This window comes from Bubalus bubalis, chromosome 13 (assembly GCF_019923935.1).
Source record: "Bubalus bubalis isolate 160015118507 breed Murrah chromosome 13, NDDB_SH_1, whole genome shotgun sequence".
Classification (NCBI taxonomy): domain Eukaryota; kingdom Metazoa; phylum Chordata; class Mammalia; order Artiodactyla; family Bovidae; genus Bubalus; species Bubalus bubalis.
The window spans coordinates 41,347,965-41,371,191 of NC_059169.1; positions in this window are offsets into that span (position 1 = coordinate 41,347,965).

The window sequence follows — 23,227 nt, forward strand, 5'->3', positions numbered from 1 at the left end:
CAAGGAAATCAAACCAATCAATCCTAGGGGAAATCATCCCTGAATATTCATAGGAAGGACTGACACAGAAACTGAAGCTTCAATACTTTGGCCACCTGGTGGAAAGAGCCAACTCATTGGAAAAGACCCTGATGATGGGAAAGATTGAGGGCAGGAGGAGAAGAGGGTGACAGAGGATGAGATGGTTGGATGGCATCATTGACTCAATGGACATGAGTTTGAGCAAACTCCGGGAGACAGTGGAGAGGAAAGCATGGTGTGCTGTAGTGCACGGACTTGGACGCGACTTAGCAACTGAATAACAAGAGCATAATTTTCAAAAACCTCATTCCTGTGATGCCATCCCATAAACTACTCTGGATGTGAGTGGAATATAAGCATTAGGAAAGTTTTCCTGGGAAGGACTAGACAGTGAATGTTCTACGCCTTGCAGTCATATGCTCTTCTATTGCATATTCTTCTTAGTTACAGTTTTCACTAGAGTTTTATTTATTTTTATTAAAAATATTTATTTGTTTGGCTGCTCCGCATCTTAGTTGCAGCATGCAGGATCTTCGATTGAGGCATGTGAACTCAATGTGGCATGTGGGACCTAGTACCCTGACCGGGATTTAAACCTGCCCGCCCTTCTCCTCTCCCACATTGGGAGCACAGAGTCTTAGCCACTGGACCATCAGGGAAGTTTCACTTACTCTTCTAGTTTTAAGATATAAAAATCCTTTTAGCTCACAGACTGTTCACAAATAGGCCATGGGATTTGTCCTACGGGTCTGACTTAGGACACTACTTGTCCTCAGGTTACCGGTGACCGCTCAACTGACAGCTATAGTATAAACTTGCTGTTGTTACCTGGGGTGACTTGCTGGGCAGTTTTCTTTAAACCCACAAATCACCCACTTTTAGGTGTGTCTTTTTTCTCTGAATTTCTTGCTCTGCCAGGTGATATGCAGTATGTCCGTTCTAGGGCATTGCTGGACCTATGACTTAGTTTTGTGAACTGCTTTGCATTCCGCTTGCAGTTGGGGATCATGGACTGTGATGCTCCCTTTCCTTTCTAGTGTATTGAACTTCTCCCTGGCGAAGGAAATGACAACACACTCCAGTATTCTTGCCTGGGAAATCCCATGGACAGAGGAGCCTGGTGAACTACAATTAATGGGGTCACAAAGAGTCAGACATGATTGAGTGACTGAACACATTGAACCTCTGCTGCCTTTTTGCTTCTATTTTGCATCTCCAAAGTGCCCCTCCCACCTCACTTTATAAGTGTGTCAGTTGCTCATTCATGTCCAACTCTTTACGACCCCATGGACTATATCCAGCCAGGCTCCTCAGTCCATAGAATTCTTCAGGCAAGAACACTGGAGTGGGTTCCCATTTCCTTCTCCAGGGGCTCTTCCCAACCCAGGGATCGAACCTGGATCTCCTGCATTGCAGGCAGATTCTCTACCATCTGAGCCACCAGGGAAGCCCCTAAACTTAGCCTTATTCATCCTCTTCATTGTCTTTTGTTAAAGCAAAAGAGGCTGAAGTTTGGGGTATCTAAGAGGTTAGTCAAGGGCATTGATATATCCCAGTTGATCATTAGAAGTCAGGGAGCCTCCCCAAGTTTCATTTGCTTTTTTCTTCCTGGAGTCCTGGCAGGAGCAGTGGGAAAGAGCAGTGCTAGAACTTTTGGAAATCACCAATCTCAGGTGATCCATGCTCTAGTGGAAAGTTTGTTCATCCTGAAGGCAATGGCGAGCCATTGTGGCAAAGCAGTGGCACCACAGGTGTGTGGTTTTGAAAGCCCTCTTAGGCTGTGATGTGGTGGTTGGACTGATGAAATCAAAGTCTGAAGTGGGCGGTAATGCCAGTGGTCCAGCAAAAGGTGCTCTGTATCAGAGTTATGGAACGAGTTCACGAGATGATTAGGAAACAACAGCACTTGGTCATGAGCGTGAAATAGGGAAAGACCCTGAACAGTCTCCAGGTTAATGGCTTGTCAACTGGGAAACGATGCTGTAATCCAAACACTGGAAACACTGAGAGGACCAAGGAAGAAATTAGGAAGCTGGATGATTCATTTTCTCTTAAACATGCCAGATCCGAAAATCCTTTGGGAGGTGCAAGTGAAGATGCTCAGTATACAGCAGGAAAAACTGGTGTGAGGGTCAGGGAGAGTGACTCAGCTGGAGTATTTGGGAAACATCTAGCTGTTGGCTGAGGTCATTGGTTTAGATGTGATTGTCCAGGGAGAATTTGGAACTTGAGAAACAGAAGCAAAGACAAACCACCCCCCCCAAGGAACCTCAACTTTTTAAGATGCAAGAAGAGCTTGCAATAGCATTAAGAGATCAAGAATGATTGGTTAGAGAGAGAGGAATGTAACTGGAACTGTGTGCCTTCATGGAAGGCAGGATTGGAGGGAGGTTGAATCTAGTGAGATAAGAATGAAAAAGTTGATTTTTTTGTATAAAACAAGAAATCACTTATTGAAATCAATTCACTAGAGTGGTGGGAAGCTAGATTGAAGTGATGTGACTAGTAAATAAAGGAGATAATATGGGCCGTTAAGTCTGTAAAAACACCTTATTGTAAAAAGTTATGCAAACAGACAGGAGACTTTGCATGAGTGCTAAGTCACTTCAGTCGTGGCCCACTCTGTACGGCCCTATGAATTGTAAACTGCCAGGCTCCTCTGTCCATGGGATTCTCCAGGTAAGAATACTGGAGTGAGTTGCCATTCTTTCCTCTAGGGAATCTTCCTGACTCAAACATTGAACCCAAATCTCTGATGTCTCCTGCATTGGCAGGCAGGTTCTTTACAACTAGCACCTCCTGGGAAGACCACAGGAGACTTTATTAATATATAATGAATAAATTAATGAATGGACTTGAAACTTTTTTTGAAATAATTAATCCCTCTATATTTATTTACATGCCTCAGAGATAATAGAATCATAGAAAAGAGAATCAGTAGATTCACAAAAGAAGCTACGAGAACTCCTTATCCGCAATAAAAATCCCTTCTACAACTCTACCCATCCTCTGCAGGAAACTCACTATCTTAAAAACACTCCTGTCCTTTTACTGAATAACTCTAATTATCAGAGCCCCTATCAAGATTTTCTGTTTTTATCCCAGGGCCCTTGCAGCCCTGGACAGTTTACAGACCTTGCTTTCTTGCCTGAGGGCAGAGCTCACACACGACCGCTGTCACCAGCCACTCCTTTCTCTGGGACCTTCCTATCAGTCTTGCACTGGAGTTTGAGGAACAAGAAGCCATATCCTTGGCTCTCCTTTACTTTCCCTTTTCAAAGGTTATCACATAGGCCCTTTGTGATTTCAAGGGTTTGGGAATCTTTCTGCTAGTGACAAAGAAAGAAGACTGAAGGAAGCAACAATAACAACAAATATGGGAAATTTTCAGAGCTTCAGAGGTCTTAGAATTAAGATCTTGGGTTCATGAGTGAGATATGAAGTGGACCTCATTTTTCTATGCCTGTGTTGAGGCTCATAAGTCACTTCTTTAGTAACTCTTCCTCCAGATCCCATGTTCTCATGTTCTTCTTGACCTTTCTACCAGAAGGACGCAAAGGTAGCATCAAGATAGATCTGCTGCTGCTGCTGCTGCTGAGTTGCTTCAGTGGTGTCCGACTCTGTGCGACCCCATAGATGGCAGCTCACCAGGCTCCCCCATCCCTGGGATTTTCCAGGCAAGAGTACTGGAGTGGGGTGCCATTTCCTTCTCCAATGCGTGTAAGTGAAAAGGGAAAGTGATGTTGCTCAATCGTGTCTGACTCTTCGCGACCCCATAGACTGCAGCCTACCAGGCTCCTCCATCCATGGGATTTTCCAGGCAAGAGTACTGGAGTGGGGTGCCATTGCCTTCTCCACAAGATATATCTAGCTGCTGCTAGGTCACTTCAGTCATGTCCAACTCTGTGAGACCCCATAGACAGCAGCCCAGAAGGCTCCGCCATCCCTGGGGTCCTACAGGCAATAACACTGGAGTGGGTTGCCATTTCCTTCTCCAATGCATGAAAGTGAAAAGTGAACGTGAAGTCGCTCAGTCATGTCCGATTCTTCATGACCCCATGGACTGAAGCCTACCAGGCTCCTCTGTCCATGGGATTTTTCCAAGCAAGAGTACTGGAGTGAGTTGCCATTGCATTCTCCAAGATAGATCTAGAAGCCTCCCTTTATAACGCATCTGAGAACACACAGGCTGTGACCCCCATTCCATTGACCTTAGCCCTCAAAGGAACTGTCATCTTTGTGTATTACTTCACAGCTATTTTCCATGTAGAGCTGAAACACAGATCCTAATTCTAAAATACAAGTATTTTCTGCCCTCAGTTTAATCTCATTAGTTAATGTGACCATCCTATATTCTTTAAGTCTATAGACCAGAGCAGGACCAAGGAAAGTGGCCTGTGGTGTGAAAGGAGACCATGTTTCCATGTTGTGTTCAATCCACTAATTTTTTTAAGGAAAAGTCATTCAAAAGTATAGGCTTGCTTCATTATTCATGATTCAGTTTCTACTTTATCCTTGTGTTCATGAAATATTGCGAGAAATACTTTGCTGAAATTCAGGTATATTATGAGGCTGGTGTGATGGTTACAGGTATGGAATCTGAAGGCAAACATCCTGGTTTTGAATCTTGGCTCTTGGATTTACTAGCTTTAAGACCTTGTGCTAGTAAACTCTCTGTGCCTCAGCTTTCTTATTTATAAAGTGAAGATAGTTTTAATTTCTCATGAGATTTTCTTGTAGAGCTTTCATGAGGCTTCCCTGGTGGTTCAGTGGTAAAGAATCTGCCTGCCAATGCAGGAGACACAGGTTTGATCCCTGATCTGGGAAGATCCCACATGTTGCAAAGCAACCAAGCCTGTTCACGGCAAACTCTGACCCTGTGCTCTAGTGCCGGGAGCCTCAACTGCTGAAGCTTGCGTGCCCTCGAGCCTGTGCTCTGCAACAAGAGAAGCCACCACAATGAGAAGCCCATGCTCCACAGCTAGAGAGTAGACCCTGCTCTCTGCAACTAGAGAAAAGCCTGCACAGCATCAAAAAGACCTAGCACAGTCAAAAATAAATACACAAATAATTTTAAAATATTTTTAGAAACCTATCCTTTAATAGTCTGCAGTGTACATATAATTTAGGATAGTATGGTGACATATTGCTTTCCCCTCTATCTTTCCTTGGGATAAGAAAAGAAATTGCCATCTTTCATAGCAAGAAACACCTTCTGGTTCTTGCAGACCAAATGTAAAATCTGGTTTTGTCCAGAGATTGTGTTTTTTCCCCTACACTTTCTTCCTTTTTTTTTTTTTTTTTTTCAACTTTGTATTTTGTATTGGAGTATAGCTGATTAATAACTTTGTGTGTTTTGCTGGTCTCATTAGAGGCAACATGGCTCAATGGAAGAGGTCATGCTTTGGAGTCAGTCAGGCCTAAGATCTGGCTCAGCAGCTCTTAAACTGACTCTGACCTAGTTCCCAACCTCATCTCACTGAGTCTTTACTTCCACATTGAAAAATGAAGCTAATAAATGACTACCTCATAAAGTACTTAGAATGCCTGGTATATTATACTTGCTTCACAAATATTGATCCTTTTTATTCTAATGCTATTTTGCATGCATTACATTTATATTTCCTCACTCTTCTTTTTTATAATATTCACTGAGCAAATTCCAAATCATTATCAATAAACATGTCTTGTTTATCTATTGTTTAGGGGCCTGAGCTAGATGGTAAGGGTACAAGGAGGAAAAGACATGCCTCCTTTGCTACAAGGGTTGTGTGCATGCGTGTGTGTGTGTGTGTGTGTGGTCACTTCAGTTGTGTCCAAATCTTTGTGATCCTATGGACTGTAGCCTGGCAGGCTCTTCTATCCATGGGCTTCTCCAGGTAAGAATACTGGAATGGATTGGTACACCCTCCTCAAGGGGATCTTCTTGACCCAGGGATCTAAGCCTAGCCTCTTATGTCCCCTGCATTGGCAGACAGGTTCTTTACCACTAGTGCCACCTGGGAAGCCCTGCTACAAGGGTTATTAAAACCTAATTGAGAAGCAAAATATATCCAAAGAACAGTCAGTGGCAGAACCTGAAATCTGTACCTAGACTAGGAATGAAATAATTGATTGATAAAAATTAAAAAAAACTTTTTCATGAAGGAATAAGACGTAAAATTATACTAAATACAAATTGCTGTGTTACAATATCTAGTACAGTAATCCCAAAATGATGAGTAATTTAATATTTAGAGAAGGCAATAAATAGGAAATCAATGCAGCAAAACAGTAATTCCTACTTGTATTTATTATATTTTTCTTAAATGAGTATACTCTAAAGACTTGTTATACTGGAACAAAATTAATTTCCTTTCAATAGGAACTTAAACTTCTCCATTTTATTCTACTGTATAGTTACTATAGATACAACTTAAATTTGGAGATCTGTTCCCTCTCCCTTGAATTCAAAGTAGTAAATATGAGATATAATTAGACTAACAGTTAATGTAAACTCATTTCTTGTTGACACTGCTACATTTCTGTAAAATCTTTCTCATTATTGAAGTTATTTGTCTAGGGTCTTAAAAAAAATACGAAACGGCTGATGACTAAGACAGTTCTTACTAAAACAAGAATCAAAATAAACCTGCCTTGATTACATTCATGAGACCATTCAATTGAATGAAACTGCATGAAGCCTGGAACACAATAGCCCAAATCTCTGAATGTAGTGGGATAATCAGGGTAGAGAATTTATTGTGGGGGTGATTAAAAAGTTGCATCAGAGAAATAATGATCCACCCTTTAATTACTTTGCTTTGTAGTAAGCTTAGATCAATATCAACTGTTTGTTTTATTCAAGCTGCTTTATTTTGCCTCCTTAAAGAAAGCATTACGTGACTATGCAAGTACAAGAATTAAGAGAAACTTAAACATTTGGCAGGAAAGGTAGAAACTGTGATGAAAGTGACATACATTTGGTCTTTGCAAAGAAAAGCTTGTGCCATTGCTAAAATTTAACAGGTCATCCAGAGTAAGAGTCATAATGAGATCATCATCCTTAGCCCAGTTTTCATTGAAGTCCTGTAAAATCATGATGAACATATGAAAATGGAAACACTTGAGATCATGTATGAATTGGTGTTTTTAACTGAATTTTGGAGTGTCCCTTTGAATGCAGTTATCCGTAGAGTAGCTTAATTAGTTGCCACTTCTCATCTTTCTCTGGCTTCTCATTGTGAAATTGATACTAGCTTTTTAAAAACAAAGGATGCTCCAGAAGCAAACCTGAGTTCTCAACCCATGCCAAATTGAAAAGAACATATGGATGTGAAAGAAAACATCCTTTGAGGGTGGCCTGTGTTGAGGGCACTTTGTAATCTGCTAGGGACGTTGCACCTGGTTCCCAATACTGATTCCACAGACAAATAAAACCACATACTTCACTTGGGTGTGGTACCAGACCAAGAGAAGGCCTCCGCTCAGTCAGATTCCTCTGAAAGGGAAAATTGTACACAACTTGAAGGACAATTCAGAAACAGCCTTGTTGTTCAGTCACTAAGTCATGTCCAACTCTTTGCGATCCCATGGACTGCAGCATGCCAGGCTCCCTTGTTCTTTACTACCTCCCAGACTTTGTTCAAACTCATGCCCATTGAGCCAATGATGTCATTGAACCATCTCACCCTCTGTCGCCCCTTTGTCTTCCTGCCCTCAATCTTTCCCAGCATCAGGGTCTTTTCCAATGACTCAGCTGTTTGCATCAGGTGGACAAAATATTGGAGCTTCAGCTTCAGCATTAGTCCTTCCAATGAATATTCAGGATTGATTTTCTTTAATATTGATTGGTTTGATCTCCTTGTTATCCAAGGGACTCTCAAGAGTCTTCTGCAGCAGCACAGTTCTAAAGCATCTGTTCATATTGATGAGCTCATGGGCATAATTCCTCCTTGGGAGGGGAGGAAAAGTGTCATAGGCCTTTTTTGCCACTTTATTTTTTTTTTAATTGAAGGATAATTGCTTTACAGAATTTTGTGTATTTCTGTCAGACATCAACAAGAATCAGCCATAGATACACCCAGGTCCCTTCCCTCCTGAACCTCCCTCCCCATCCCACTCTTCTAGATTGCCACAGAGCCCCTGTTTGAGTTCCCCTAGTCACACAGGAAATTCTCATTGGCTATCTATTTTACATATGGTATTGTAAGTTTCCATGTTACTCTCTCCATGCATCTTACCCTCTCCATCCTCTCCTCCCTCTGTGTCCATAGGTCTGTTCTCTATGTCTGTTTCTCCATTGCTGCCCTGAAAATAAATTCATCAGTACCATCTTTCTAGATTCCATATATATGCATCAGTATATGATGTTTATATTTCTCTAACTTACTTCATTCTGTATAATAGGCTCTAGATTCATTCATCTCATTAGAATTGATTCAAATGCATTCTTTTTTATGGCTGAGTAGTATTCTATTGTATATATGTGCCACCGCTTCTTTATCCATTCATCTGTCGATGGACATCTAGGTTGTTTCCATGTTCCAGCTATTGTAAATAGTGCTACAATGAACATTGGTGTACATGTGTCTTTTTCAGTTTTGGTTTCCTCAGGGTATATGCCTAGCAGTGGGATTGCTGGGTCATATGGTGGTTTTATTCCTAGTTTTTTAACAAATCTCAATACTGTCTTCCATAGTGGCTGTATCAATTTACATTTCCACCAGCAATGCCAGAGGGTTCCCTTTTCTCCACACCCTCTCCAGCATTTATTGTTTGTAGATTTTTTGATGATGGCCATTCTGACTGGTGTGAGGTGGTATCTCATTGTAGTTTTAATTTGCATTTCTCTAATAATGAGCAACATTGAGCATCTTTTCATGTGTTTGTTAGCCACCTATATGTCTTCTTTGGAGAAATGTCTGTTTAGGTCTTTTTCCCACTTTTTGATTGGGTTGTTTGTTTTTCTGGTATTGAGCTGTATGAGCTGCTTGTATATTTTGGAAATTAATCTTTTGTCAATTGTTTCCTTTGCTATTATTTTCTCCCATTCTGAGGCTTGTCTTTTCACTTTGTAGTGCGCTTTGCTCTGTAAAAGCTTTTAAGTTTAATTAGGTCCCATTTGTTTATTTTTGTTTTTATTTCCATTATTCTAGGAGGTGGATCATAGAAGGTCTTACTTTATGTCATCGAGTGTTCCGCCTATGTTTTCCTCAAAGAGTTTTATAGTTTCTGGTCTTACAATTAGGTCTTTAATCCATTTTGAGTCTGTCTTTGTGTATGGCTTTAGGACAGGGAAGCATGGCATGCTGCAGTCTATGGGATCACAAAGAACAGACATGACTGATTGACTGAACTGAATGGCATTAGGAAGTGTCCTAATTTCATTCTTTTGCACGTGGCTGTCCAGTTTTTCCAATACCACTTATTGAAGAGGCTATCTTTGCCTCATTGTATATTCTTTCCTCCTTTGTCAAAAATCAGGTACCCATAGGTGCGTAGGTTTACCTCTGGACTGTCTACCTTGTTCCATTGGTCTATATTTCACTTTTTGTGCCAGTACCATACTGTCTTGATGACTGTTGCTTTGTAGTATGGTCTGAAGTCAGGAAGGTTGATTCCTCCAGCTCAATTCTTCTTTCTCAAGATGGCTTTGGCTAGTTGGGGTCTTTTGTGTTTCCATATGATTTGGGAATTTTTTTTGTTCTAGTTCTGTGAAAAATGCCATCAGTAATTTGATAGGGATCACACTGAATCTGTAGATTGCAATTGGTGGTATAGACATTTTCACAATATTGATTCTTCCTACCCAGAACATGGAATATCTCTCCATCTGTTTATGTCATCTTTGATTTCTTTTATCAGTGTCATAATTATCCATACACAGTTCTTTTGTCTACTTAGGTAGGTTTGTTCCTAGATACTTTACTCTTTTTGTTGCAAGTGGTGAATGGGATTGATTTCTTAATTTCTCTTTCTGATTTTTTGTTGTTAGTATATAGAAATGCAAATGCTTTCTGTGTATTGACCTTGTATCCCATGACTTTGCTTAGTTCACTGATTAGCTCTAGTAATTTACTGATAGTTTATTTTGGATTTTCTATGTATGGTCATGTCATTTGCAAACAGTGAGATTTTTACTTCTTTTCCATTCTGGGTTCCTTTTATTTATTTTTCTTCTCTAATTGCTGTAGCTAGGACTTCCAAAACTATGTTGAATGATAGTGGTGAGAGTGGACACCCTTGTCTTGCTCCTCATCTTAGAGGGAATACTTTTAGTTTTTCCCATTGAGAATAATGTTTGCTGTGGGCTTACCATATATGGCCTTTACTCTGTTGAGGTAGGTTCCTTCTGTGCCTAGTTTCTGAAGCGTGTTTTTCATAAATGAGCACTGAATTTTGTCAAACACTTTTTCTGCATCTATTGTGATGATCATATGGTTTTTATCTTTTGATTTGTTAATATGGTGTATCACACAGATTGATGTGCATATACTGAAGAATCCTTGCATCCCTGGAATAAACCTGACTTGATCATGGGGTATGAGATTTTTAGTGTGTTCTTGAATTCTGTTTGCTAGAATTTTTTGAGGATTTTTGAATCTATGTTCATTGGTGATATTGGCATATAATTTTCTTTTTTTGTTGTTGTCTTTGCCTAGTTTTGTTATTAGGGTGATTTTGCCCTCATAGAATGAGTTTGGAAGTCTTCTTGCCTCTGCAGTTTTTTGGAAGAGTTTCAGAAAAATAGGCCTTAGCTCTTCTCTAAATGTTTGATAGAATTCTCCTGTGAAGCCATCTGGCCCTGGGCTTTTGTTTTTTGGGGAGATTTTTGATCATAGTTTCGATTTCAGTGTTTGTAATTGGCTTGTTCATAATTTCTATTTCTTCCTGGTTCATTCTTGGAAAGTTGAACTTTTCTAAGAATCTGTCCATTTCCTCTAGGTTGTCCATTTTATTAGCATATAGTTTCTTATAATATTCTCAAGATCTTTTGTATTTCTGTGTTGTCTGTTCTAACCTCTCCTTTTTCATTTCTAATTTTGTGGATCTGATTTTTCTCCCCTTGTTTTCTTGATGAGTCTAGCTAGTGGTTTGTCAATTTTGTTTATCTTCTCAAAGAACCAGCTTTTAGTTTTATTAATCTTTGCTATTGTTTCCATCATTTCTCTTTCATTTATTTCTTCTCTGATCTTTATGATCTTTCCTTCTGCTGACTTTGGGGTTTGTTTTTTTTTTTTCGCTTTTTCGTCATTTTCCAGTTGTTTTAGGTATAGAGTTAGGTTGTCTGTTTGATTCTTTTATTGTTTCTTGAGATAGGATTGTATTGCCATAAACTTCCCTTTTAGAATTGCTTTTGCTGCATCCCATAGGTTTTGGGTTGTTGTGTTTCATTGTCATTTGTTTCTAGGAATCTTTTGATTTCCCTTCTTATTTCCTCAGTAACCTCTTCATTATTTAGTAATGTATTATTTAATCTCCATGAGTTTGTGTTTTTTGCGTTTTTTTTTTCCTTTAGCTGAAGTGCAGTCTCATAGTCTTGTGGTCACAGAAGATATTTGATATGATTTCAATGTTCTTAAATTTACTGAGGCTTGATTTTTGTTCCAAGATGTGGTCAATCCTGGAGAATGTTCCACATGCAGTTGATAACAAAGTGTATTCTTCTGCATTTAGATGCAAAGTCCTGAAGATATCAATTAGATCCATTTGGTCTAATGTTTCACTTAAGGCTTGTGTTTCCTTATTGAGTTTCTCTTCTGATGTCCAGTCCATTGGTGTAAATAGGGTGTTAAAGTCCCCTACTATTATTCTGTTACTGTCGATTTCCCCTCTTATGCCTGTCAGTATTTGCCATATATATTGAGGTGTCCCTATGTTGGGTGCATGAATATTTACAATTGTTATGTCTTCTTCTTGGATTGATCCCTTGATCACTATGTAGTGTCCTTCTTTGTCTCTTATAATATTCTTTATTTTAAAGTCTATTTTGTCTGAAATAAGGATTGCCACTCTGGATTTCTTTTGGTTTCCATCCACATGGAATATCTTTTTCCATCCTTTTATTTTCAGTCTGCATGTGTCTCTAGGTCACAAACCTTTTTTTAAGGAATTGTGTCTCTGTGCGGAAGTAGGGCATTGGGGGCAGGCACTCTATTATCCCCATGGTGAAGTTGCTTTGAAAAGAATTATGCTGCCATATTCCTAGGTAGCTTATCCTGTCTCATCCCCACTGATGGTAAATTTAAACAGGGAATTCCTCTTGTGATGTTGTGGCCTCACATTTTTCAATCCATTGGTAGGTAGTGTAGAAAATAATGAAGAACATGGGGGTTGGAGGGGTGGCAGTTTGAGTTTGAGTCCTGGATTTCATGCCTTTTGACCCTTTTCCTTAGTTGCCTCATCACTGCTTTTCTCTTTATGTTGTTATGAAGACTAATAAGATAATTCTACCCCAAATGGTAGAATGCTAGCTGGCACATAATAAGTGCTCAGTAAATATAGGCATTATTATTGTTATTATGTTGTTGTTCAGTCACTAAGTCATGTTATTATTATTGTTATTGTTTTTTACTGCTATACAACAACTGTTGAGTCATGCCCCAAGGCCACAGGTGTGAGACCTTGCACCAAGGCCAAAGAAGTGGAGCCCAGAACCAAGGTCATCTCCGAAGCTGACTGGGCCCCTTTGTAACCATTGCCAAAGCCCCCTGATAATCACCAGCAGGCTTCCTGACCCCAAATTAGGCAAAAATGCCTACACTAGTAATCACCCTGTAGACTCTAACCAATACCTAATGCCAAACTTCCAGCACAAATTTTCTTTGTCCTAAGGCTATAAAAATTGGTTACTCACCCACGAAAACTGTCGACTCACCCTGGCCTGTCAGGAGGTATTGGCCCACTGTGATCGCAGTGCCAGCATTATCTTTGCTCTTTGTTCCTAATAAACTCGCTCCTTTCTGCAATACTTTGTGTCTGGAAATTCTTTTCCAACCCACGCTCAGACTACCTCAACAATAATGACTCTAAAATCATGCTTCATGTAAATGTTCAGAAAATGAAATATTTGTGAATGGTCAAGAATTACACAGAAAGTTCTTTATATCAGAATCCTTATAAATATTACTCAGATCCTTATAAAAATGTACTCATGGTATTTCTTAAGACTTCTATAGTAGAAATAATGTAATCTCTGATGATAATTTTGCAATGCCCCAAGGTATTCTGAACATGATTGTTTATTATAAAGAACTAAAAAAAAAAATGTATGGGAATTTAGAATCAATCATGCATTGATATAACTAATCTCCTGAAGATTTTTAAAAAATCTTAGTATTATCTTTTGTGAGGTCCCCCGCCCCCCATACAATTTGCCTTCAAAAACAGAAAACAAGATACAAATCAAATTGGATGGTTCCAGTTAGCTGGTTATAACTAATTGAAATTTCACTGAACCTCTCAAATGATTCATATTTTCTTATAGCCTTCATATCCTTTTAATAAGACTTTTAAGTACATTTCTCAAAAACTGACATTTGAAGTTGTTCTTATTTGTGTAAAAACTTCTGTATAAAAGATGGATGCTTATAAAGCATAGCCAAGATATATATATTCAGAAATTTAGATACTTCATTTGATGAACAAGAAAGAATAAAATCAAATAAATTAAAATTTTAGTCTAAGAAGCTAGAAATGTAGCAATAAAATAAATCCAAAGAAAGCAGAGGAAAAGAACTCATAAATGTAAAAACAAAATAATAAGTTAGAAATAAATAAAAATTGTGAAAAATAAGATCGATTTCACTGAAACATATAAACAGTCTTGCTGTTTTAATAAAAAAAAAAAACTTTGGAAAACTCATAAATACACAGCATTGTGAGAAAGATGATATAACCAGAGACCCGCAGGAAATTAAAAATTATAAAATGATACTATTCATAATTCTTTGCTAAGCTATTTGAAAAACTTGATGAAATATTCAATTATTTCAGGAAATACATAATTTTTTCTTTCTTTTTTAAAAATTTTAATTGGAGGCTAATTACTTTACAATATTGTGGTGGTTTTTGCCATACATTCACATGAATCAGCCATGGGTGTACATGTGTTCACCATCCTGAATCTCCCTCCCACCTCCCTCCCCATCCCATCCCTCAAGGTCATCCCAGTGCACCAGCCCTGAACACCCTGCCTCATGCATCAAACCTGGACTGGCGATCTATTTCACATATGATAATATACATGTTTCAATGCTATTCTCTCAAATCATCCCACCCTCCCCTTCTCCCACAGAGTCCAAAAGTTTGTTCTTTACATCTGTGTCTCTTTCACTGTCTCGCATATAGGGTCATCGTTATCATGTTTCTAATTCCATATATATGTGTTAATATGCTGTATTGGTGTTTTTCTTTCTGAATTACTTTGCTCTGTATAATAGGTGCCAGTTTCATCCACCTCATTATAACTGATTCAAATGCATTCTTTTTAATAGCTGAGTAATATTCCATCGTCTATATGTACCACAGCTTTCTTATCCATTAGTCTGCCGATGGATATCTAGGTTGCTTCCATGTCCTGGCTATTGTAAACAGTGCTGCAGTGAATATTGGGGTACACGTGTCTCTTTCAATTCTGGTTTCCTCAGTGTGTATGCCCAGCAGTGGGATTGCTGGGTCGTATGGCAGTTCTATTTCCAGTTTTTTAAGGAATCTCCACACTGTTCTCCATAGTGGCTGTACTAGTTTGCATTCCCACCAGCAGTGTAAGAGGGTTCCTTTTTCTCCACACCCTCTCCAGAATTTGTTTGTAGACTTTTTGATAGCAGCCATTCTGACTGGCGTGAGATGGTACTTCATTGTGGTTTTGATTTGGATTTCTCTGATAATGAGTGATGTTGAGCATCTTTTCATGTGTTTGTTAGCCATCTGTATGTCTTCTTTGGAGAAATGTCTGTTTAGTTCTTTGGCCCATTTTTTGATTGGGTCGCTTATTTTTCTGGAATTGAGCTGCAGGAGTTGCTTGTATCTTTTTAAAATTAATTCTTTGTCTGTTGCTTCATTTGCTATTATTTTTTCCCATTCTGAAGGCCGTCTTTTCACCTTGCTTATGGTTTTCTTCGTTGTGCAAAAGCTTTTAAGTTTAATTAAGTACCATTTATTTATTTTATTTTTTTTGCTTTTATTTCCTTTACTCTGGGAGGTGGGTCATAGAGGATCCTGCTATGATTTACATCAGAGAGTGTTTTGCCTATGTTTTCCTCTAGGAGTATTCTAGTTTCTGGTCTTACATTTAGATATTTAATCCATTTTGAGTTTACTTTTGTGTACGGTGTTAGAAAGTGTTCTAGTTTCATTCTTTTACAAGTGGTTGACTAATTTTCCCAGCACCACTTGTTAAAGAGATTGTCTTTTCTCCATTGTATATTCTTGCCTCCTTTGTCAAAGATAAGGTGTCCATAGGTGCGTGGATTTATCTCTGGACTTTCTATCTTGTTCCATTGATCTATGTTTCTATCTTTGTGCCAGTACCATACTGTCTTGATGACTGTTGCTTTGTAGTATATCCTGAAGTCAGGCAGGTTGATTCCTCCAGTTCCATTCTTCTTTTTCAAGACTGCTTTGGCTATTCGAGGTTTTTAGTAATTCCATACAAATTGCGAAATTATTTGTTCTAATTATCTGAAAAATACTATTAGTAGCTTGATAGGGATTGCATTGAATCTATAGATTGCTTTGGGTAGTATGCTCATTTTCACTATATTGATTCTTCCAATCTATGAACATGGTATATTTCTCCATCTATTAGTGTCCTCTTTGATTTCTTTCACCAGTGTTTTATAGTTTTCTATATATAGGCCTTTTGTTTCTTTAGGTAGATATATTCCTAAGTATTTTATTCTTTTCATTGAAATGATGAATGGAATTGTTTCCTTAATTTCTCTTTCTGTTTTCTCATTGTTAGTGTATAGGAATGCAAGGGATTTCTGTGTGTTAATTTTATATTCTGCAACTTTACTATAGTCATTGATTAGCTCTAGTAATTTTCTGGTGGAGTCTTTAGTGTTTTCTATGTAGAGGATCATGTCATCTGCAAACAGTGAGAGTTTTACTTCTTCTTTTCCAATCTGGATTCCTTTTATTTCTTTTCTTCTCTGATTGTTGTGGCCAAAACTTCTAAAACTATGTTGAATAGTAGTGGTGAGAGTGGGCATCCTTGTCTTGCTCCCAACTTTAGGGAAAATGCTTTCAATTTTTCACCATTGAGGATAATATTTGCTGTGGGATTATCATATATGGCTTTTATTATGTTGAGGTATGTTCCTTCTATGCCTGCTTTCTGGAGGGTTTTATCATAAATGGATGTTGACTTTTGTCAAAGGCTTTCTCTGCATCTATTGAGATAATCATATGGTTTTTATCTTTCAATTTGTTAATGTGGTGTATCACATTTATTGATTTGTGAATATTGAAGAATCCTTGCATCCCTGGAATAAAGCCCACTTGGTCACGATGTATGACCTTTGTAATATGTTGTTGGATTCTGTTTGCTAGAATTTTGTTAAGGATTTTTGCATCTATGTTCATCAGTGATATTGGCCTGTAGTTTTCTTTTTTTGTGGCATCTTTGTCTGGTTTTGGTATTAGGGGGATGGTGGCCTTATAGAATGAGTTTGGAAGTTTACCTTCCTCTGCAATTTTCTGGAAGAGGTTGAGTAGGATAGGTATTAGCTCTTCTCTAAATTTTTGGTAGAATTCAGCTGTGAAGCCATCTGGTCCTGGGCTTTTGTTTGTTGGAAGATTTCTGATTACAGTTTCAATTTCTGTGCTTGTGAAGGGTCTGTTAAGATTTTCTACTTCTTCCTGGTTCAGTTTTGGAAAGTTAAAAATGGAAATAGGGAGAAATTAAAACAGCAACAAAGGAACAAGTAACCACACACACACACACACACACACATCAATAGGACTTCCCTGATGATACAGGGGATAAGAATCCACCTGCCAGTGCAGGGGACACATGTTTGATCCCTGGTATGGGAAGATTCCACATACTGCCAAGAAACTAAGCCCGAGCACCACAACTACTGAGCCCACGCATGTAGAGCCTGTGCTCCCTAACAGGAGAGGTCACAGCAATGAGAAGCCCATGCACCACAACTAGAGCGTAGCACACACACTCTCTGCAACTAGAGGAAGTCTGGGCAGCAAAGATCCAATGCAACCAATAGTAAAATAATAAATAAATAATCGACAAAGTTGCAAAGAATTGTTCCTTTTGCTGTACTACTTCCCCATAAATGATATGGTAAAATTTTGGAAAATCTTTTTAACATAAATTATGGCTATCTTAATGAAGCTATTACAAAGCACATAAAACTATGGAGATATAATTCATTCATTAAGTGTGGCTAGACTAATCTGAAAAAGATAGCAAGCAGAAATAAGATTATAGACTACAAAGTCACTTTTTCCCCTCCATGTCCCAAATGCTTGGAATGTATGTAGTAGGGATTTAAAAAGTTTTTAATTAAAAAAAAATTTATTTATTGCATTCGGGATCTTTTAGTTATAGCATGTGGAATCTCGTTCCCTGATCAGGGATTGAACCCTGGTCCCCTTGTATGGGACATGAGGAATCTTAGCCACTGGACCACTAGGGAAGTCCTGGGAATCAAACATTTTTGAAAAAATACATGAACTTATTTTTAACTTTGCTTTGTTGAATATTTCAGTTATTCCTCTCTTTTTGATACACATATGCTCATTAAAGGTGTAGGTCACATCTCAATACTGAAGATTCCTGATAAATCTTATTCTGCAAAATGCATTCACCATTCAAAAGTGTTTTATTTTTCTCAAGCAAGCACATTACCTTAGGATATATTTTCTTCTTTGTTCAGTCTGCCAGTTCCTCAAGACCAAACTACACCCACTAAGTCTTAAGAGTGGCCAGAGATCTTCTCTAACTCTCTTCTGTCAACTTCTTTTCACTGGTATGCCCTTTTCCCATCCCTGTCTGTGGAGTTCTGTGGTGGCTTCATTTCCTGTTTCTGGAAGGTATAGACTGCACAGTGGCTGTTGCCTGTACAGTTTTGTTGTTGTTGTTGTTGTTCAGTTGCTAAGTCATGTCTGGCTCTTTGCAACCCTATAAACTGTAGCACACCAGGCAGGCTTCTTTGCCCATCTCTAGCTCCCTGAGTTTGCTCATACTCATGTCCATTGAGTCAGTGATGCCATCCTCTGTCCTCTGTAGCTCCTGCTCCTTTTGCCCTCAATTTTCGCCAGCATCAGGGTTTTTCCCAATGAGTCAACTCTTCATATAAGGTGACCAAAAAATATTGGAGCTTCAGCTTCAGCATCAGTCCTCCCAATGAATACTCAAGAGTTTATTTCCTTTAGGATTGACTGGTTTTATCTCCTTGCAGTCCAAGGGACTCTCAAGAGTCTTCTCCAGCACCACAGTTTGAAAGCGTCAGTTCTTTGGCACCCAGCCTTCTTTAAGGCCCAACTCTCACATCCATACTTGATGACTGGAAAAACCTAGCTTTGACTAGACAGACCTTTGTTGGCAAGGTCTCTGCTTTTTAAAACTCTGTCTAGTTTTGACATAGCTATTCTTCCAAGAAGCAAGCATCTTAATTTCAAGGCTGCAGTCACCATTTGCATTGATTTTGGAGCCCAGGAAAGAAATCTGAAACTGTTTCCACATTTTCCCCTTCTATTTGCCATGAAGTGATAGGACCAATGTCATTATCTTAGTTTTTTTAATGTTGAATTTCAAACCAGCTTTTTCACTCTCCTCTTTCACATTCATCAAGAAGCTCTTTAGTTTCTCTTCACTTTCTGCTATTAAAGAGGTATCATCTGTTTATCTGAGGTCATTGATATTTCTCCAAGCAATCTTGATTCCAGCTTATGATTCATCTAGCCTGGCATTTCACATGATGTACTCTGCATATAAGTTAAATATGCAGGGTGACAATATACAACCTTGGCGTACTCCTTTCCCAATTTGGGGCTTCCCTGGTGGCTCAGATGGTAAAGCATCTGCCTGCAATTCGGGAGACCTGGGTTCGATTCCTGGGTTGGGAAGATCCCCTGGAGAAGGAAATGGCAATCCACTCCAGCACTCTTGCTTGGAAAATCCCATGGATGGAGGAGCCTGATAAGCTACAGTCCATGGGATCACAAAGAGTCAGACACAACTGAGCGACTTCACTTTCACTTTTCCCAATTTGGAACCAGTCCATTGTTCCATGTCTGGTTCTAACTTTTGCTTCTTGTCCTGCATACAGGCTTCTCAGGGAGCAGATAAGATGGTGTGGTATTCCCATCTCTTTAATAATTTTTCACAGTTTGTTATGATCCACACAGTCAAAGGCTTTAGTATAGTCAATGGAGCAGAAGTAGATTTTTTTTTTTTTTTTTTAGGATTTCCTTTGTTTTTCTATGATCCAGTGTCTGTTGGCAGTTTGATCTCTGGTTTCTCTGCCTTTTCTAAAACCAGCTTGTACATCTGGAAATTCTGGGTTCATGTACTGCTGAAGCCTAACTTGGAGGATTTTGAGCAAAATCTTGTTGGCATGTGAAATGAGTACAACTGTACAGTAACTTAAACATTCTTTGGCATTGATTTTCTTTGGGATTGGAATGAAAACTGACCTTTTCCAGTCCTGTGGCCACTGTTGAGTTTTCCAAATTTGCTGGCACAATGAGTGCAGCACTTCAACAGTACCATCTTTTAATTTTTTTTTTTTTTTTTTTTGGGTCAGCTAAGAGATTTTTTTTTTTAAATTTTACATAATTGTAGTACCATCTTTTAAGATTTGAATTAGTTAGATTGAAGTTAGCTCAGCTGGAATTCCATCACCTCCACTAGCTTTGTTCATAGTTTGTCCATGTTGGATAGTGACTCCTGGGCAGCTGATGGGCTTCAGGGCAGCCAATGACAGTGGTGAGATGGGAGTGCCCTCTGCTCCTGGGCGTGATACAACATCAGCTCCAGCCTTCCCCAGACCCTCTTCCCAACCACTCCAGCAGGGCCTTTTCCTCAACTCCTGGCTGCATGTTGACCGACTCCCAATGGCCAGCGAAGGTTTAAACACTCAACGAGGACCAGTAGTGGGACAGCCAGGGCACCAGCCATGTCATCCTGTGCAGTTTACTTTTCATCAGAGACTCAAGCATCTCAAGTTGCCAGAGTGAAGGAAAACTTAAATCCTTTCTCCATTTTCTTCTGTGTTCTCTCCCACTATTTTCCCATCTACCTGAACTATCTGGGCCATAGTGTCCCCTGTTTCCAAAGCACCCTAAAAATGATATTCTGTTTAGTTAGTTCTAAAACATGTCCTTATCTCCCTTACAACTGTATTTCATATTCTTGTTACCATGTGTAATTGGAATAGATGAGCAGTGCTCTTAATTTCTCTCTTGAATATTGAGAAGTCAAAAATCAATAGGAGTCATTTGACTGGATCAAATACATATCTATTCTACATGAAATTCATTACCACAGATGGAAAGGTAAACTGGAACTTGCATGAAAAATGGCTGAATTTTCTTTTTCATTTTAAAAAAAGATCTTGCTAGAAAATATTTGCCTTATGCAACAGGCTATGAGAAGTTACTATCCCTGGATAGTAACATTGCCAACTCCAATCATTCAGCAAATCCAAGCACCATAGTCCAAAGGGCTGCTGTTTTTAGTGTCTTTATTTTTCATAAACAATATGGTCAGAGATCTACTTTACCAAAGAGTCTCTGAAATAGAAATAAAGAAATCTTCCAAATTTGATTCTGATTCTTTGTTTACTCTGCGATTGTGTGCATGTTCAGTAGTGTCCGACTGTTTGCCACCGGATGAACTATAGCCCACTAGACTCCTCTGTCCATGGGATTCTCCAGGCAAGAATACTGGAGTGGGTTGCCATTTCCTCATCCAGGGCATCTTCCTGACACAGGGATTGAACCCACATCTCCTGTGTACTCTGTGATTAAAGTACTCCAAAAGGGGCTTTGCTCTTATTCCCAGATTTTTTCTTAAGACATGTTTTCATTATAAAACAAATCTATTGGGCCAAAAGATAGCAAATTAGAAAAATAGAGAGAGACTGTGGGAGACTTGATGAGAGCTTAGACTTGTGGGTGGTTAGTGAAAGTACCACTGTACTTAGCATGAACGTGCCAGTTTCTTAGAAGTTTGAAAAATATGTATCTGAAAAATGAGTCTGGGGATATGACTAATTTAACAAAAAATGTGTGTCAGTTAGAGAATAAGAACAAAGATTAGAGGCACAGATGAATTTCATACCATTTAAACTTTAGAAATCAAATAAGACCCAGCATAATAACTGAACACTCTGCTCTTATATGCTGGTTTTTTTTTTTTTTTTTTTTTTTGGTAACTCTGGGGGCTTAGAAATGGGGGAGATTGCTGTTCTTTGGCTGTGTTTCAGGAGTGCTACTGCTAAAAAATTCTTTCTCAGGCGCCAGTCATGTTGAAAATAAGCCCTTCAGACTCAACGGTTTTCTAGTTTGTTCTCAAATGAAGAAGAAAAGGCCTGTTAACTGAAGTTCTGTTGATTTTAATATAAGGTTACAAGAGCAGCCATTTCCCACTCACCACCTTATGTTTATGCCACACTCTTCCCCCAGGGCTACTCTCAAGGCTGAGAAGCTGCATGCAGAGTCTCTGTGTTGACATAAGCTCTCACTCGGAGCTTCTGAGGTTCCAGCTCCACTATGAGAAAATTCACTCTTTATCCCTATATGATGATAAGTAGAAAATGAGGGCTGACTTCCTTCTCTCTGAGGTAAAACCCACTGAAAGAGCGCTACAGGGAAGAAGTCCTTTCTAGCAGCCCCTCTCTGTGGTTCTCCTAAGTTACTCCCATTGGCTCCACTTACAGGTCCTTGGCGTCTGTTCCCTTCTGTTGGGGCTCCTCTGAGTAGTGGTTGATACAGCTCTTTCCTTTAGCCAGTCTGCAGTAGGGTTGCCACTGTTTCTCACTTCCTTTTACAGCCAAGAGTTGCTGGAACCCTTTGTGAGAATTATCCCACCACATGAAGAGAATCATCCTTAACCTATTGAACCCATGAGGACCATACAAATCTTAGAAAGAATGTCCACAGTTTATACAGTTTCTCAGAGAAGAAAACCTACATGGTATTGCAAGCTATCACACTTTCAACAGCTATTTTTACTCATTTGTGATTCTCAGAGGCAGGTCATAGCTTCCCTACCTCTCTTTTGTCTTGGGTGAACTTTTGCACTCCCTAAGGACATCCCTCTAAGGGCAAGGCAGTGGAGAACCCTTCACTTCCTCCTAGATGTGGGGGACCTCAGGTGACTAGAGTATTTGGCAAACAAAGCACATTCCTCTTCAGACATTCTTCCATAGGGCACAGGGACAACAAGTACTCGAAGGCTAATAAAACAGTTGCACAGAATAGGTATGCAAAATAAATTCTTTACATGCTATTACACCACTTTGTACACATACATGCATGAACCTTGGGATGTTTGCCTATGTTTGCATGTGTAAATAGAAAATATCTACTGTTCAAATCTATGTGAGTTTGTGTCTATGTATGTGTCTATGTGTTGTGGTAAATACCTCAGAACACCATTTACTTGTTCTCTCTCTCCCCCATTTCAGTTCTGCTGCTGCTGCTACTGCTAAGTCGCTTCAGTCGTGTCCGACTCTGTGCGACCCCATAGACAGCAGCCCACCAGGCTCTACCATCCCTGGGATTCTCCAGGCAAGAACATTGAAGTGGGTTTCCATTTCCTTCTCCATTTCAGTTCTAACTGGATCTAAAATAGAGTCCAAAGTTTACATCTGAGGTCTAAGGCACAAGCACAGAAATAAATATAGAATATTGGTACAAGAGGCCTTGGAGTCTACAGAAAAAGCACTGGGCTGAGCTTCAAAAAGATGTTTAATGTCTGCTGTTTCACAGATATAATTTTGACTTTGATGATTTGGTTTGCTTATCTAGAAATTAGAAATGATGACAAATATCCAGTGGGGTCATAAGTATACTCAAAATTCACTCCTATGAGTAGATAAAATGCCCTGTCTTTATTTTTCCTATCAGTTCAGTTCAGTTCAGTTGCTCAGTTGTGTCTGACTCTTTGCAACCCCTGAATCGCAGCACACCAGGCCTCTCTGTCCATCACCAACTCCCAGAGTTCACTCAGACTCACGTCCAGCCATCTCAT